The sequence below is a fragment of the Triticum aestivum genome, chromosome 2D (genome assembly GCF_018294505.1).
Source record: "Triticum aestivum cultivar Chinese Spring chromosome 2D, IWGSC CS RefSeq v2.1, whole genome shotgun sequence".
NCBI classification, from domain to species: domain Eukaryota; kingdom Viridiplantae; phylum Streptophyta; class Magnoliopsida; order Poales; family Poaceae; genus Triticum; species Triticum aestivum.
Window position 1 is genome coordinate 403,076,755 of NC_057799.1, and position 16,920 is coordinate 403,093,674.

The following is a 16,920-nucleotide window of genomic DNA, read 5'->3' on the forward strand; positions in this document are numbered from 1 at the left end:
AACTCGCCCCGGGTCATATAAGCCAAATATGGAACTGTCCAATCAGGAATTACATGAAGAGCCGCTACCAACTGAGCTTCCGGGTCAGGAACAGCCAAATCCTCCTCTGTAGGTAACTTGACCGACGGGTTATGCAAAACGTCAAGAAATACGTTAGGCGGCACCAGTTTACGTTGAGAACCCAGCCGGCTTAAGGCATCAGCCGCTTCATTTTTTTCTCCGATCAACATGCTCAACTTGATAACCCCTGAAGTGACCAGCAATAACGTCCACCTCCCGTCGATAAGCCGCCATGAGTGGATCCTTAGAATCCCAAGTACCAGAGACTTGTTGAGCCACCAAATCTGAGTCACCAAAGCACCTTACCCGGCTTAGGTTCATCTCTTTAGCCATCCGAAGACCGTGGAGCAAGGCCTTATATTCAGCTGCATTGTTAGTGAAAGGGAACATCAAACGAATAACATAACATAATTTATCACCTTGAGGGGAAGCGAGCACAACTCCAGCCCCCGAGCCCTCCAATTGCCTGGACCCATCAAAGTGAATAGTCCAATACGCATTATCTGGCTTTTCCTCAAGCATCTGCAGCTCTGTCCAGTCATTGATGAAATCCACCAGTGCCTGAGACTTGATGGCCGTGCGAGGCATATATTTCAAACCATGGCGACCAAGCTCAATGGCCCACTTGGCTATCCGACCTATGGCTTCTCTGTTCTGAATAATGTCCCCTAAAGGAGCAGAACTAACCACATTGATGGGATGGCCCAAAAATATTGCTTAAGCTTCCGACTGGCCATGAACACCCCATATACAAGTTTCTGCCAGTGCAGATATCTCTGCTTAGGCTCAATAAGCACCTCGCTGACGTAGTAAACTGGCCTTTGAATCGGATATTCCTTGCCTGCCTCCTTCCGTTCCACCACAATAACCACGCTGACAGCCCGGGCATTTGCAGCCACGTAGACCAACAATGGCTCTTTATCAACAGGAGTAGCCAGAATAGGTGGATCAGCTAGCTGCTTCTTCAAGTCCTCAAATGTTGCATTAGCGGCATCACTCCAAACAAAATTATCTGTCTTTTTCATCATCTGATACATAGGGATAGCCTTTTCTCCCAACCGTCTTATGAACCGGCTTAATGCCGCAATACGACCCGCCAGACGTTGCACATCATTGACACACGCTGGTTTAGCCAGAGAAGTAATGGCTTTGATCTTCTCCGGATTAGCTTCAATGCCCATGTTAGACACCAGAAAGCCCAAGAGCTTGCCTGCCGGCACACCAAAAACACACTTGGCCGGGTTAAGCATCATCTTATAAACCCGGAGATTATCAAAGGTTTCCTTCAAATCGTCTATCAACATTTCCTTCTTTCTGGATTTCACCACAATATCATCCACATAAGCATGAACATTGCGCCCAATCTGATTATGAAGATAATTCTGCACACATCGCTCGTAAGTCGCCTGGGCACTCTTGAGCCCAAAAGGCATAGATACATAGCAGAAGGCTCCAAAGGGAGTTATGAAAGATGTCTTCTCCTGGTCCTTAACTGCCATCTTGATCTGATGATAACCAGAATAAGCATCCAAAAAACTCAAACGCTCACAACCCGCCGTAGCATCAATAATCTGATCAATACGAGGGAGAGCAAAAGGATCAGCCGAACAAGCCTTGTTTAAATCCATCTAGTCCACACACATACGCCAAGTGTCGTTCTTCTTAAGTACCAGCACCGGGTTAGCCAACCACTCAGGATGAAACACCTCAATAATAAACCCAGCTGCCAAGAGCCGGGCTACCTCTTCATCGATGGCCTTACGCCTCTCTTCGTTGAAGCGACGAAGAAACTGCTTGACCAGTTTAAACTTGGGATCAATATTAAGCGTGTGCTCACCAAGTTCCCTCGGTACACCTGGCATGTCAGAAGGTTTCCATGCAAAGATGACCCGGTTCTCACGGATGAACTCGATGAGCGCGCTTTCCTATTTTGGATCCAGATTAGCACTGATGCTGAACTGCTTGGATGAATTGCCAGGAACAAAATCAACCATCTTGGTATCATCTGCCGACTTAAACTTCAGGACCGGATCATGCTCTATAGTTGGTTTTTTCAAAGATGTCATATCCGCCGGATCAACATTGTCCTTATAAAATTTTAACTCCTCCGTTGCACAAACCGACTCAGCACAAGCCGCGTCACCTTCTTCGCATTCCAAAGCTATCTTTCGGCTCCCATGCACTGTGATGGTCCCCTTGTAACCCCGCATCTTGAGCTGCAGATAAACATAACAAGGCATGGCCATGAACTTAGCATAAGACGGCCGTCCAAACAGAGCATGATAAGGGCTCTTGATTTTCACCACTTCAAAGGTCAGTGTCTCTGACCTAGAGTTATTTTCATGTCCAAAAGCGACCTCCAGAGCTATCTTACCAACCGGTACGCCGATTTACCAGGCACCACACCATGGAAGACAGTGTTCGACGGTTTAAGATTTTTATCTGTCAACCCCATGCGACGGAAAGTTTCATAATAAAGGATATTGATGCTGCTCCCTCCGTCCATGAGTACCTTGGTGAACTTATACCCTCCTACCTGAGGTGCAACCACCAACGCCAGGTGAATTATCAACCCGGGGTGGGTGATCTTCCCGACTCCACACAATGGGCTGCTCAGACCAGTGCAAGTAACGAGGAACTGCCGGTTCAACGGCGTTCACCGCCCTCTTATGAAGCTTTTTACCCCGTTTGCATAAACTTGTGGTGAAGACCTGGTACTGCCCACTATTCAACTGCTTTGGGTTACTCTGATACCCAGATTGCTGCTGCTGATTCCCCTCACCTGAATGTTGATGGTAGCCACCCTGATTGCCTTGATTGCCTTGATTACCTTGGAATCCAGAGCTAGAACCGCCACCGCGATAACCCGGTCCATGAGAGCCGGATCCTGAGCCACCACCCGGCCCATGATTGTCTTGAAAAAGATTGGAATTTTTGTACTCCTTCATAATGAAGCAATCCTTCCAGAGGTGGCCAGACGGCCTTTCTCGTGTACCATGCCTTGGGCAAGGCTGATTCAGCATCTGCTCAAGATTAAAGCCTGATCCTCTGGTCCGTGGGGGCGATTTACCTTTATGACACTGGCCATTATTCTATGCGTTGGTGTTAGGCACAAAGTCCAAACTATTATCAGCTTTGCGCTTAACATTGCCTCCTTGATTTGCCGGGTTATGCTGCTGCCCTCTGGTGCTGATGCTCTTCTTTCCCTTTCCCGGCTTCTCATCATCAGACTCGGGGTCCTTGGTACCATCAAAGTCAGCGTATGATAACCCATAAGTATAGGGGATCAATTGTAGCCTCTTTCGATAAGTAAGAGTGTCGAACCCAACGAGGAGCTAAATGTAGAACAAATATTCCCTCAAGTTCTATCGACCACCGATACAACTCTACGTACGCTTAACGTTCGCTTTACCTAGAACAAATATGAAACTAGAAGTACTTTGTAGGTGTTGTTGGATAGGTTTGCAAGAATATAAAGAGCACGTAAATAAAAAGTAGGGGTTGTTTAGATAAAGACACAATTAAATTAGCTTTAGTAGAGAGCTTTTTGTCACGAGAAAGTTATTTGTCCCTAGGCAATCGATAACTAGACCGGTATTGCAATTTTATATGAGGGAGAGGCATAAGCTAACATACTTTCTCTTCTTGGATCATATGCACTTATGATTGGAACTCTAGCAAGCATCTGCAACTACTAAAGATCATTAAGGTAAAACCCAACCATAGCATTATAAGGGATCAAGTCCTCTTTACTCCCATACGCAAACTACCTAGTTACTCGGGTATGTGCTTCTGTCACTCACTCCACCCACCATAAGCAAATCATGAACATATTGCAAACCCTACAGCGGGGATCCCTCACGCTTGCGCGATACGGAGAGCACCATAGGACATCACCAATAATAAAACATGCAACTCAAACCAATCATGATCATCAATTGACCCATAGGACAAAACGGATCTACTCAAACATCATAGGATAGCCATACATCATTGGGAAATAATATATAGCATTGAGCACCATGTTTAAGTAGAGATTACAGCGGGTAAAAGAGGGGTTACACCGCTGCATAGAGGGGGGAAGAGTTGGTGATGACGGCGGTGATGTTGTTGGTGAAGATTGCGGTGATGATAATGGCCCCGGCGGCGTTCCGGTGCCACCGGAAGAGAGGGGGAGAGGGCCCCCTTCTTCTTCTTCTTCCTTGACCTTCTCCCTAGATGGGAGAAGGGTTTTCCCTCTGGTCCTTGGTCTCCATGGCATGGGAGGGGCGAGAGCCCCTCCGAGATTGGATCTGTCTCTCCCGGTTTCTGTGTTCCTAGATCTGGCCTTTCACCGTTTCTTTTATAACCGGACATCCGTAACTCCGATTGGGCTGAATTTTGGACACGATCTCTATCCGGAAATTAGCTTCCTTGCGGCGGAAGAAGGGCTCCAACCGCCTTACGGGGTGGCCACGAGGGCCCAGGGTGCGCCTGACTCCCTAGGGCGCGCCCCCTGCCTCGTGGCCCCCTTGGGCATCGTATCGCGTTGATTCTTCTTCCCAAAAATCACAAATATTCCAAAAAAAATCTCCGTCAGTTTTTATCCCGTTTGGACTCCGTTTGATATGGGTTTTCTGCGAAACAAAAAACATGCAACAAACAGGAACTGGCACTAGGCACTGGATCAATATGTTAGTCCAAAAATAATATAAAAAGTTTCCAAAAGTATATGAAAGTTGTAGAATATTGGCATGGAACAATCAAAAATTATAGATACGATGGAGATGTATCAGCATCCCCAAGCTTAATTCCTGCTCGTCCTCGAGTAGGTAAATGATAAAAAAGATAATTTTTGATGTGGAATGCTACCTAGCATAGTCTTGATCATGTAATCTAATCATGGCCGGAATATTAAGACACGAGTGATTCATAGCAATAGTCTATCATTTGACATTAAGACAATAATACTTTAAGCATACTAATAAAGCAATCATATCTTTTCAAAATAGCATGGCCAAAGAAAGTTATACCTACAAAATCATATGGTCTGGCTATGCTCCATCTTCACCACACAAAATATTCACATCATGCACATCCCCGATGACAAGCCGAGCAATTGGTTCATACTTTTTAATGCGCTTCAGCCTTTTCAACCATCACACAATACATGAGCGCAAGCCATGGATATAGCACTATAGGTGGAATAGAATATGATGATGGAGGTTGTGTGGAGAAGACAAAAAAGGAGAAAGTCTCACATCGACGCGGCTAATCAACAGGCTATGGAGATGCCCATCAATTGATGTCAATGTGAGGATTAGGGATTGCCATGAAACGGATGCACTAAGAGCTATAAGTGTATGAAAGCTCAAACTGGAAACTAAGTGGGTGTGCATCCAACTTGCTTGCTCATGAAGACCTCGAGCATTTGAGGAAGCCCATCATCGGAATATACAAGCCAAGTTCTATAATGAAAATTCCCACTAGCATATAAAAGTGATAACTCAAGAGACTCTCTATATGAAGAACACGGTGCTACTTTGAAGCACAAGTGTGGTAAAAGGATAGTAACATTGCCCCTTTTTCTCTTCTTTTTTCCTTTTTTTCTTTTTTTTGCGGGCTTCTTTGGCCCCCTTTTTTATTTAGGCTTCTTTGGCCTCTCTTTTTTTTCTTGGGGCAATGCTCTAATAATGATGATCATCACACTTTTATTTACTTACAACTCAATATTACAACTCAATACTAGAACAAAGATATGACTCTATATGAATGCCTCCGGCGGTGTACCGGGATGTGCAATGATCTAGCATAGCAATGACATCAAAAAAGGGACAAGCCATGAAAACATCATGCTAGCTATCTTACGATCATGCAAAGCAATATGACAATAAATGCTCAAGTTATGTATATGATGATGATGGAAATTGCTTGGCAATATATCTCGGAATGGCTATGGAAATGCCATGATAGGTAGGTATGGTGGCTTTTTTGAGGAAGATATAATGAGGCTTATGTGTGATAGAGCGTATCGTATCATGGGGTTTGGATGCACCGGCGAAGTTTGCACCAGCTCTCGAGGTGAGAAAGGGCAATGCACGGTACTGAAGAGGCTAGCAATGATGGAAGGGTGAGAGTGCGTATAATCCGTGGACTCACATTACTCATAAAGAACTCATATACTTATTGCAAAAGTTTATTAGCCCTGGAAGTAAAGTACTACTACGCATGCCCCTAGGGGATAGATTGGTAGGAAAAGACCATCGCTCGTCCCTGACCGCCACTCATAAGGAAGACAATCAATAAATACCTCATGCTCCAACTTCGTTACATAACGGTTCACCATACGTGCATGCTACGGGAATCACAAACTTCAACACAAGTATTTCTACAATCCACAACTACCCACTAGCATGACTCTAATATCACCATCTTTATATCGCAAAACTATTGCAAGGAATCTGTCCACGTTCTGGGAACGGGGGTCCCCAGACTTGCCTGCTTGCGGCCCATGGCGTGGCTATGCGAGCAGGCATGTACGGCCCATCTTCGTCAACAAGGCATTCAAGACCCTCGCAAGGGGCAAAGCCTCGCGAGGCGGACGACGCAAGACCTCCTCAGGGGTGGCCTCTCCAGGCAGGCTCACGAGGAGCTGAGATATCAAGGTGGGGCAAACCTCGCGAGGCTCCTGTGATGTGAGCCATGACGATCGACACCAGGCGGGCGCTAGCGTGCGCAGCGTCCTTGTTTCCTCTTTGGTGCTAAGAGAGAAAGCGCAGGCGCGGAGTACCGAGGCATCAAGCAAAGGTTTCCATATCAGTGCAACGATACCAAGACCAGCAGGCCAGCAGGACGGAGGTCACCGTGGAGCCCAAGACAGCGTCACCCCAGGGCCTTTTGCAGGCGAAGACTGCTTTTGTCAGGATAGCTTGTACTAGCTGTCCCCTTTCAAATTGCCCGCCGTTGTTGGCTCCCTTCCCACTCAATATCTGGGGAGAGGACCATGGCCTATATAAGTAGAGCTAGCCACCACCGTAGGGACAAGTCACGGAGAGGCATCGACTCCTCACCCGCACAAGTTCACCAAGCACAAGAGCACCTCAACCTCAGGAGGCTGTTCTTCCCCTTGTACTGTTCATCATCAGCCCAAGAGGCAATCCATCCACCACCACACTGGAGTATGGTATTACACCACATCGGTGGCCCGAACCAGTATAAATCTCGTGTCTTTCTGTGTTGCGAGTTCGTCGAGTTCGTCCGTGAGATCTTAGTGAGCTAGGGCGTAGATCGGTAGGAGGGAAAGAACTTCGTGCGCACCCGAGAGTTCGAACCTTAAGGGTTTTGCCGGAACCCCACATCCTACATTTGGCGCGCCAGGTAGGGGTGCGCCGTAGCTTCCCTTCCGTTCATCCGTCGCTCTGTCGTCCCCATGGCGGACGCTCGCCGCGCTCGAGCTGAGCGCCGGGCTGCCCTCACTGCTCGCGTTGCTCAGACGGCTCCCGTCGGCGGGCCACCTCATCGTTCCCCGTCGCCCGCCGCCAACGTCGCCACCGGCCCTGCGGGGAACGAGCAGCAAGCGTCCTCGCTGCAGCCATCGGTGCGGCAGGACGGCCGCACCGCCACTCCATCGCTGACTCCGGCCGATTCCTCGTCCCATGCACATCGCGCTTCCATGGACGCGCAGGCCGCGCTCCTCATGGCGAACGAGCTCCTACGCTATCGCCCGGTCGACGACCTCTACGAGGACTGGCTCGGCCGCGTCGCCGAGCTCGTCCGCGTTGCAGGGGGCTCCCCTGCGCCGTCCCTCTCTCTGCCACGCCCTCCGCCGGTCACAGGTGACGTGGCTCATGGAGCGCCTCCACCACCTCTGCCCCAAGATGGTGCCTTGGCACCAAGCCGTGCGGCCCCATGGCGTGACCCACCACGCCCGGTGCCCGCGCGCGAAGAGAGAAGCTGCCAAGAAATTCCTCGGCTGTGAGAAGCTGCACCTGCGCTCCCCGCGCCGCCTCGCCAAGACCGCGCGCTACCTGCGGTCGCAGCATGCGGGCCTCCCCAAGACCAAGCTCAACCTCCGAGACGGGCCCCGGCGACCACGGCCGGCTGCCGCGCCTTCACCCCCGAGCTGCGTAGGGTCGCCTGGCCGGGCAAGTTCAAGCCGGATCTGCCTCCTCGCTACGACGGCACCGCCGACCCCACGGAGTTCCTGCAGCTCTACGAGCTGAGCATCGAGGCGGCCAACAGTGACGAGAAAGTCATGGCGAACTGGTTTCCTATGGATCTCAAGGATGGTGCCCGCTCCTGGCTCCTGAACCAGCCTCAGGGCTCAATCTCCTCCTGGGACGAGATGCGCGACCGCTTCGTTGCCAACTTCCAGGGCACTCGCGACCGCCCGCCGGCCGCTGGTGACCTGCGTCGCATCAAGCAACAACCAGGAGAGACCCTCCAGAAGTACATCCAATGCTTCAACAACACTTGCCTCAAGATCCCCAAGGTCACGGACGAGGCCATTATCTCTGCGTTCTCTAACAGCGTCCGCGACATCAAGATGAAGGAGGAGCTTGCTATCCACGAGGAGCTGTGCACATCTCAGGAGCTGTTCAACCTGGCGACCAAGTGCGCGAGAGCTGAGGAGGGGCGCCTCTCCCTCCTCGAGCTGCCAGTTGTGGGCGCAGAGGAGAAGAAGGCCAAGGCCAAGGACGTGAAGCGCAAGGAAGCAGCCGTGCTCACCGCGGAGCCCAACACCAAGCGAGGCAGGGACCAGCCCGAGTCATCCAAGGGCAGCCGACTGTTCTGCGCCTTCCACAACCTGAGCACCCACAACACCAGCGACTGCCAAGAACTCAGAGCCATTCGCGAGGGATGCTTTGGTCGATGCCCCGAGCGCAGCGACTGGGGCTACGGCCGAGGAGGAGGACGTGGAGGCGGACGCTAGGATGACCGTGGACCGCGCCAGGAATGGCGCGACAGGCCTCATGAGGACCGCTGGCAAGATCTTCCTCGCGAGGGCGCCTGGAGGGACCAGCCTCGTGAGGATCGTCCTCAGGGCAACGCCGGTCTTCCCCCACTGCCGCCACCACCAAGAAGGAACGATGACCACCATCAAGACGAGGAGGCTGGGGGCTTCCAGGAGCCGCGTGCGATCGCCTGCATCTTGGGCGGCGCCCAGGCCCCAGCCTTGCAGCGTATCTTCAAACAGTTCGCTCGTGAAGTGAATGTTGTTCTTCCCAAGCTCGAGGCCACGCACCTGCTCAGGTGGTCCCAGTGTGCCATCACCTTCAACTCGGCAGATCAGCTCAAGTGCGCAGCCACCGCTGGTGACCTCCCGATGCTTTGTTCACTAGTCATCAACAATGTGCAAGTTACCAAGACCCTCATCGACGGCGGCGCAGGGCTCAACGTCCTGTCCGTTGACACGTTCGACAACCTCAAAGTCCCATATGAGCATCTTCAGCCTACCAAGCCTTTCTCAGGAGTGACCGATAGTTCCACCACACCGATAGGGCAGGTCCACCTGCCTGTCACCTTCGAGGAATGCAATAACTACCGCACCAAGCTCATCGACTTCGACGTCGCGCACATCCGCCTGCCATACAACGCCATCCTCGGGTATCCGGCCCTGGCCAAGTTCATGGCAGTGACCCACCACGGCTATAACGTCCTCAAGATGCCGGGAAGCGGCGGAATCATCACGGTCCCATGTGAAGAGAGAGATGCGGTGTGCTCCCTCGAGCACGCCTTCCAAGCTACAGCAATTGATGAAGCCCACAGCAAAGGGGAGGGCCCTCCTGACGCCCTCCCCAAGAAGAAGTAGCAGTTGCGCCGTGCTGGACCTCAGGAGGGTGGCGACGCAGCTGGAGCCTCGTCGGGATTAGCGCCCACTCTAGGGGCGCCTCCCTCCATCGCATAGGAAGTCGCGCCTGGCACCCTCCTCGGGCAGGACTCGGGGGCTCTCTTCTGGAGAGCCTCAGACCTTGCCAACCTCACGAGGGAGGCGCTTGGGCACCACTTGGAGGCGTGCTTCGCGGCATGTTTCCCTTAGGAGAACACAGGGCATGGAGTGCCCACCACTCAGGAGTTCATCACCAAGACCACTCAGGAACTGCAAGACGCAAGGGCCATGGGCGGCGACCGCCGCTCACCAGGCGCAGCTCCCCATCCAGGTGAGGATGCTGGGCTACGCGTTTGCATCAACGTTCCAGGGCTCAACAGGGCCACATCTCAGGAGCTTTTCTGGCCTTCACGTGTGGGCCGTTGCGAGGGTCCACCACACAGCTACGTTCGCATGCCCTTCGGCTTGCCGAGCGTGGCGTCAGCCTATTAGCGCAACATGCGGCGTGTCCTGGCGGCTCAGGAGGCCAGGTACCATGCCGTCCTAGCAGAGATGGAGACGGTCTTCAGGGAACCACCTCAGCCCCCAGAGCCTCCCGAGGCTCAGGGCCCCGGTGGCTCGTGTGGAGCCATTCCTTCGCCGCGCACCTTCAGCTGCCCCAACTCTCCTTCGTCAACAGAACCAGGTGACATTTCCCAAGTTCGTTTAGCTTTGAGCGCCCCTCGGGCTGCATTATCCCTAGGCCACGTGGGTCCGTCCCTGTGGCATGTATTCCTTTTGCTTATGTCTTTAGCTTACCTTGCTGGGGGCGCCCCTCGGGCTGCATCATCCCCAAGCCGCTCGGGCCTGACCCAGTGGCATGTATCTTTCTGCATTTACCCAAGCTGATTTGCCTTCCATGCTTAACCTGCCTATGATTATCACCTGCCCGATTATCACCTGGTCGATCGTCGCCACCCACGGGGCCTCCTCACACAGGCACGGCGCTGGTGCATGGGCCCGTACCTGCCACGTCGACAAACCTGAGCGGTCGAGCTCTGGCTCGCGGCACGCCCCGCGCACGTCACCTCACCAGGCCCTCAGTGCCTTCATCTCCTCACGGAGCAACCAGTGGCAGGCTGGCAACCATAACGGCAAAACCGTGTTTCTCCTTGTGTTGGCTTGCAGGAATATCACGAGGGTAGTACCAGGCGGCACCGCGAGCTCCCACCTCTTCCAAGTAATCCGCTTGCACGTTAAAAGGGGGGCTCCTCAGCATCGTGACTCAGGAGCTCTTACTGGCTCTCCAGCCCTCACCCCCTGGCCTTGACCATGGCATCGCGACCTAGTATACCAGCGGCAGCTGAGCTCGCTCGAGGGCCAGGACCTGCGGACATAGAGCACGAAGGAAAGCATTGTCAGGGGGAGGACCTGTATGGGCCTAACCTAGCTACGCTGCGGATGGTTGCAGGTAGGCCTAGCGCACTGCAAGGAATCGACTCGGAATCGGCAAGATAAGTCTTGCGTTCAGATTGGCTAGTTGTTGGACCCTAGATGTTGGCGCTCGCCGCATCCCTGTTGTGGCCACATCGCCTCCCTTTCTTGCCTTACCATGGCCGCTTGAGTGCTAAAGGGGACCTCCTGAGCATCGCACCTCAGGGGCTCTCACTGGACCTCGGGCCGCTCACCTCCTGGCCTTGACCACGGCACCCAACCTGGCATACCAGCGACAGCTGCAGCCTGCCTGGGGACCGGGACCTATTAGTGTAGAGCAACAAGCTATCGCGAGGATGGAAAGGGGAAACCGAGCCTTAACAAGACATGCGTTTGCAAATTTTCATAACCTGGAAGATATGCGCAAAAGACATTACAGACCCTTTACACACCCCCACGGGGCACTTCGTGATTCTTCGCAGGGAACAAAAAACGAGAACCAAAAGGAATCCTACCTACACCCTCCCGTGGAGGACACCATCATCAATAGTGGGCCACGGGAGGCCGGCGCCGACCCCATCCAGATCAGCAGCGCCGGCGGCTAGATGCCGCGGCCCTGCTCCGAGCCCGGCGAGAGCTCGGGGGCACGTAGCTATCATCGCTCGTCTTTAGAGTCTCGTAAAGCTCAGGAGAACCGCTAAACTCCCAGGGGCTGCTACTGCTGGAGTAGCCACGAGCAAAGCGCGTGTCAGCCTGGCGCTCCCCTCCAGGGCAACACTCCAGGCGGCGGCCCTCCGCATCGAAGACCTTGAAGAAGAGCGTGGAGGCGCCATCGTACTCGAAGTGGATCGCGAGGCGCCTTCCGCACGGCAGACCCACGCAACCACGCCCCAGCCACGGGTCATGAAGATCTTGCCAGTGGGGACCACTTCAATCTCTGCTCCGGTCGCCGGAGCGTTGCAGTCGGTGTGTTGCAGCCAGAGCTCGAGAGGCCCCCTCGGTGGCATCACGTCGGAGAAGAACCGCGGGAAGCGGATCCATGAGCTTGGGGGCATCGGCGCCCATAGCACCAGCTCGCGCGAGGAGTCCGCGGCGTGGATTCCAGGAGCAACGGCACGCATCGCCGTTGCGCGGCGACCACGGGCGCGGCACGGGTGGCACCGCTCGTCGCTCCGCCCTCCTGAGCCCTCGGCTCGGGCGTACAAGGGAAGCGGGAACCCTAGAGGAGGCCGCTCGCACCAAGGCCTCGTCACCACCTGCATTGCCGCATCGTCGCGACGATGGACCGACCTCTTCTTTGGCGGGAGCGGCCCCGGATCATCGCGTGGGGGCCATTTCTTTCTCTTCAGCACAGAACCTTCGGATGGGCGCCGTTGTTGCAAGCAGAGGAGCAAGGAGGAAGAAGCAAGCGGGCAAGGGAGAGATGGGAGACGGGGGCTCCGCCCCCTCCCATTTATAGCGGAAGAAGGCCAACCGGCGCCTCCCATGATCATAGGTAATGATGGTTTTCCTTGCATGTCACTGGGATTTGTCAAGTGGGGCAGTTGCCGAGGCAGCATGGGGAAGTGGAGACGCCCACGTCCAATCAACCACCACGGGTCAACCGAGGCCGCCGGCTTTTGGGGCCCGTGGCGCTACGCGCTTGGCCCTTGGCTTCGCCGCAAAGCCAAGCCCGAGCGCACCTTGGGCCCGGGGGCTACTGTCGGTGTTCTGGGAACGGGGGTCCCCGGGCTTGCCTGCCTGCAGCCCACGGCGTGGCTATGCGAGCAGGCCTGTACGGCCCATCTTCGTCAACAAGGCATTCAAGACCCTCGCGAGGGGCCAAGACTCGCGAGGCGGACGACGCAAGACCTCCTCAGGGGCGGCCTCTCCAGGCAGGCTCGCGAGGAGCGGAGATATCAAGGCGGGGCAAACCTCGCGAGGCTCCTATGACGTGTGCCATGATGATCGAGACCAGGCGGGCGCCAGCGTGCGCAGCGTCCTTGTTTCCTCTTTGGTGCTAAGAGAGCAAGCGCAGGCGCAGAGTACCGAGGCATCAGCCAAAGGTTTCCATATCAGTGCAACGAGACCAAGACGAGCAGGCCAGCAGGACGGAGGTCACAGTGGAGCCCAAGACGGTGTCAGCCCAGGGCCTTTTGCAGGCGAAGACCGCTTTTGTCAGGATAGCTTGTACTAGCTGTCCCCTTTCAAATTGCCCGCCGTTGTTGGCTCCCTTCCCGCTCAATATCTGGGGAGAGGACTAGGGCCTATATAAGTAGAGCTAGCCACCACCGTAGGGACAAGTCACGGAGAGGCATCGACTCCTCACCCGCACAAGTTCACCAAGCACAAGAGCACCTCAACCTCAGGAGGTTGTTCTTCCCCTTGTACTGTTCATCATCAGCCCAAGAGGCAATCCATCCACCACCACACTGGAGTAGGGTATTACACCACATCGGTGGCCCGAACCAGTATAAATCTCGTGTCTTTCTGTGTTGCGAGTTCATCGAGTTTGTCCGCGAGATCTTAGTGAGCTAGGGTGTAGATCGGTAGGAGGGAAAGAACTTCACGCGCACCCCAGATTTCGAACCTTAAGGGTTTTGCCGGAACCCCACATCCGACAGAATCAAACATATCATATTCAGTGATCTACAAGTTTTATGTAGGATTTTATGACTAAGCATGTGAATGACCAATTCATGTCATCTCTCTAAATAGATCTAAGTGAAGCAAGAGAGTTTAATTCTTTCTACAAAAGATATGCCCACGCTCTAAAAAATATATGTGAAGTAAATGGTGGTTTTCTATGTGAAAAGAAACAGGCAATCCAAACTTCGAATGATATAAGTGAAGCACATGAAGCATTCTATAAAGCGATACTCAAAAGATATAAGTGAAGTGCAAAATAGCATTCTATAAATAAACCAAGGACTATCTCATACCAGCATGGTGCATAAAAGAAAAGTGAAAACTAAATGCAAAAGACGCTCCAAGACTTGCACAGATCGCATGAACGAAACGAATCCGAAAACATACTGATATTTGTTGAAGAAAGATGGGATGCCTTCCGGGGCATCCCCAAGCTGACGCTTGAGTCTCCTTGAATATTTACTTGGGGTGCCCTGGGCATCCCCAAGCTTGAGCTCTTGCCTCTCCTCCTTCTCCTCACATCGAGACCTCCTCGATCTTCGAACACTTCATCCACACAAAACTCAACAGAACACTCGGTAAGATCCGTTAGTGTAATAAAACAAATCACTACTCTAAGTACTGATGCAAACCAATTCATATTTTGTTTTTGCATTGTAGCTATTAATGTAACTTTTCCATGGCTTAATCCACTGATAGAAATTGATAGTTTCATCAAAACAAGCAAACTATGCATCAAAAACAGAATATGTCTTAAACAGGGCAGTCTGTAATAATCTGAACATTCACCATACCTCTGGTACTCCAAAAATTCTGAAATAATTAGGAAAAAAACAATTTGTATAGAAAGACAGTGCAAAAAGTTTCAGAACCGTTTGACGTTCTAGTAAAAAATGAAAAATCATGCACTACAGCCAAAGTTTCTGTCCTGCACCGCACAAACCAACAAGTATTGTAAACATCCTAAAGGCAAACCTTGGCACATTATTTTTATAATACAATGGAATTGTACAAGGGGATAATTATTTTTGTTGAAAAGTTTCTGTAATCAAGATTCACAAAGTTTTTGTGAGCATGAACAAAGTTCAAGGAGCTCCCCCACTTCAACAATGCTTGTCTTTCTCACTTTCACTTTCCTTTTTGGAAAGTTTTGGGTTCCCCTCTTTATTTAGTTTTTTTGTTTTTAAACTATAAAAAAGCACTCAACAGAAATAAATGACTCTCTAAGACTTTCGGGTTGTCTCCCTGGCAGCGCTTTCTTTAAAGCCATTAAGCTAGGCATATAGTGCTCAAGTAATGGATCCACCCGGATCCCAAGGTATATCAAAGCCAATTTTAATTACCAATGATTTGTGATTTAGTAGTGAGCACAAAGTAACAGATATCATGCAACAACAAAGTCTAACTCTCTTCCTATGCATCGGCATGTCATAAAAGAACAATTCATGCACACATAGTAAAGGCCAATGCATAGTATAAATAGTTTCTTGCAATTTTGTCATGTTGGAAACATGGAGAGGCGGAGATGTAGTTCCTCTCTCATAATAATTGCACGTAGGAGCAGCAAGAACATGCATATTATATCTATCAAAATCATCATGGCAATGGTAAAATGCAACCCATCAATATAATCCTTAATAAGGGCAAACTTCTCCGATATAGTGTAGTCGGGAGAATTCAAGAAGATAATAGGACTATCATGCGTGGGTGCAATAGCAACAATTTCATGTTTAACATAAGGAACTATAGCAAGTTCATCTCCATAAGCATAATTCATATTGGCATCTTGGCCACAAGCATAGCAAGCATCATCAAAAAAGGATATTTCAAAAGAATCAACGGGTCATAATAGTTATCATAGCAATCATCCTTCGGTAAGCACGAAGGGAAATTAAACAATGTATGAGTTGAAGAGTTACTCTCATTAGAAGGTGGGCACGGGTGATCAATCCGCTCTTCCTCCTTTTGTTCTTCGCTCTCCTCATCTTTTTCATCCAATGAGCTCACAATGTCATTAATTTCTTCTTCCGTAGACTCCTGCAAAATATTAGTCTCTTCTTGGACAGCGGTGGAGTCCTCAATATAAGGTTTAACATAGGCATTAGAAGCCTAATTATCATAAGAATATTCAAGTATGGCAAAATTTTCAGATTTGTAAAGAGTAGCATCATACTTTTCAATCAAAGAAGCAATTTCATAAGCACCCTTAAAAGCAACAAATTCTTCAATTTGTTGAACATCATAGTAATTATAAACACCCTTAGCATACAAAGATACGATTCCATTATCACTAAACTCACATTGGTAGGGAAGGTGTTTCTTAGGGTTTTCAGAACAACAAGTAACATAATATATTTCACATAAATTCCAAGCATGGCATTGCAAACGATGAATTTGATCCAGTAAAAGTTTCCCTTTTTGAGATAAGCGGTGTCGCACATAACAACCATGCTCATTTAAAGATTTTCCCTCAACTGAGCTAGTTGGGGTTTCAGCACGAGCACAAAGGGATCAAAGATGATCCAAGTAAAAAGCTTCAGGAGTGTGATAGATTTTGAGTGGTTCTTCAACCATTGGTTCAGTAGGTACACCTAATTTTTTTGGTATTTTGCATTTTGTACCCATAACTAAAGATAGAAAACAACTAAGAACAGCAAATAAAAATTACTTAGTGATAAAGCAAACAAGCACACACGAGAATATTCACCCCATGCTATAACTACCCGGCAATGATGACCCACAAGTATAGGGGATCTATCGTAGTCCTTTCGATAAGTAAGAGTGTCGAACCCAACGAGGAGCAGAAGGAAATGATAAGCGGTTTTCAGCAAGGTATTCTCTACAAGCACTGAAATAATAGGTAACAGATAGTTTTGTGATAAGATAATTTGTAACGAGCAACAAGTAACAAAAGTATATAAAGTGCAGCAAGGTGGCCCATCCCTTTTTGTAGCAAAGGACAAGCCTAGACAAACTCTTATATAGAGAAAAGCGCTCCCAAGGACACATGG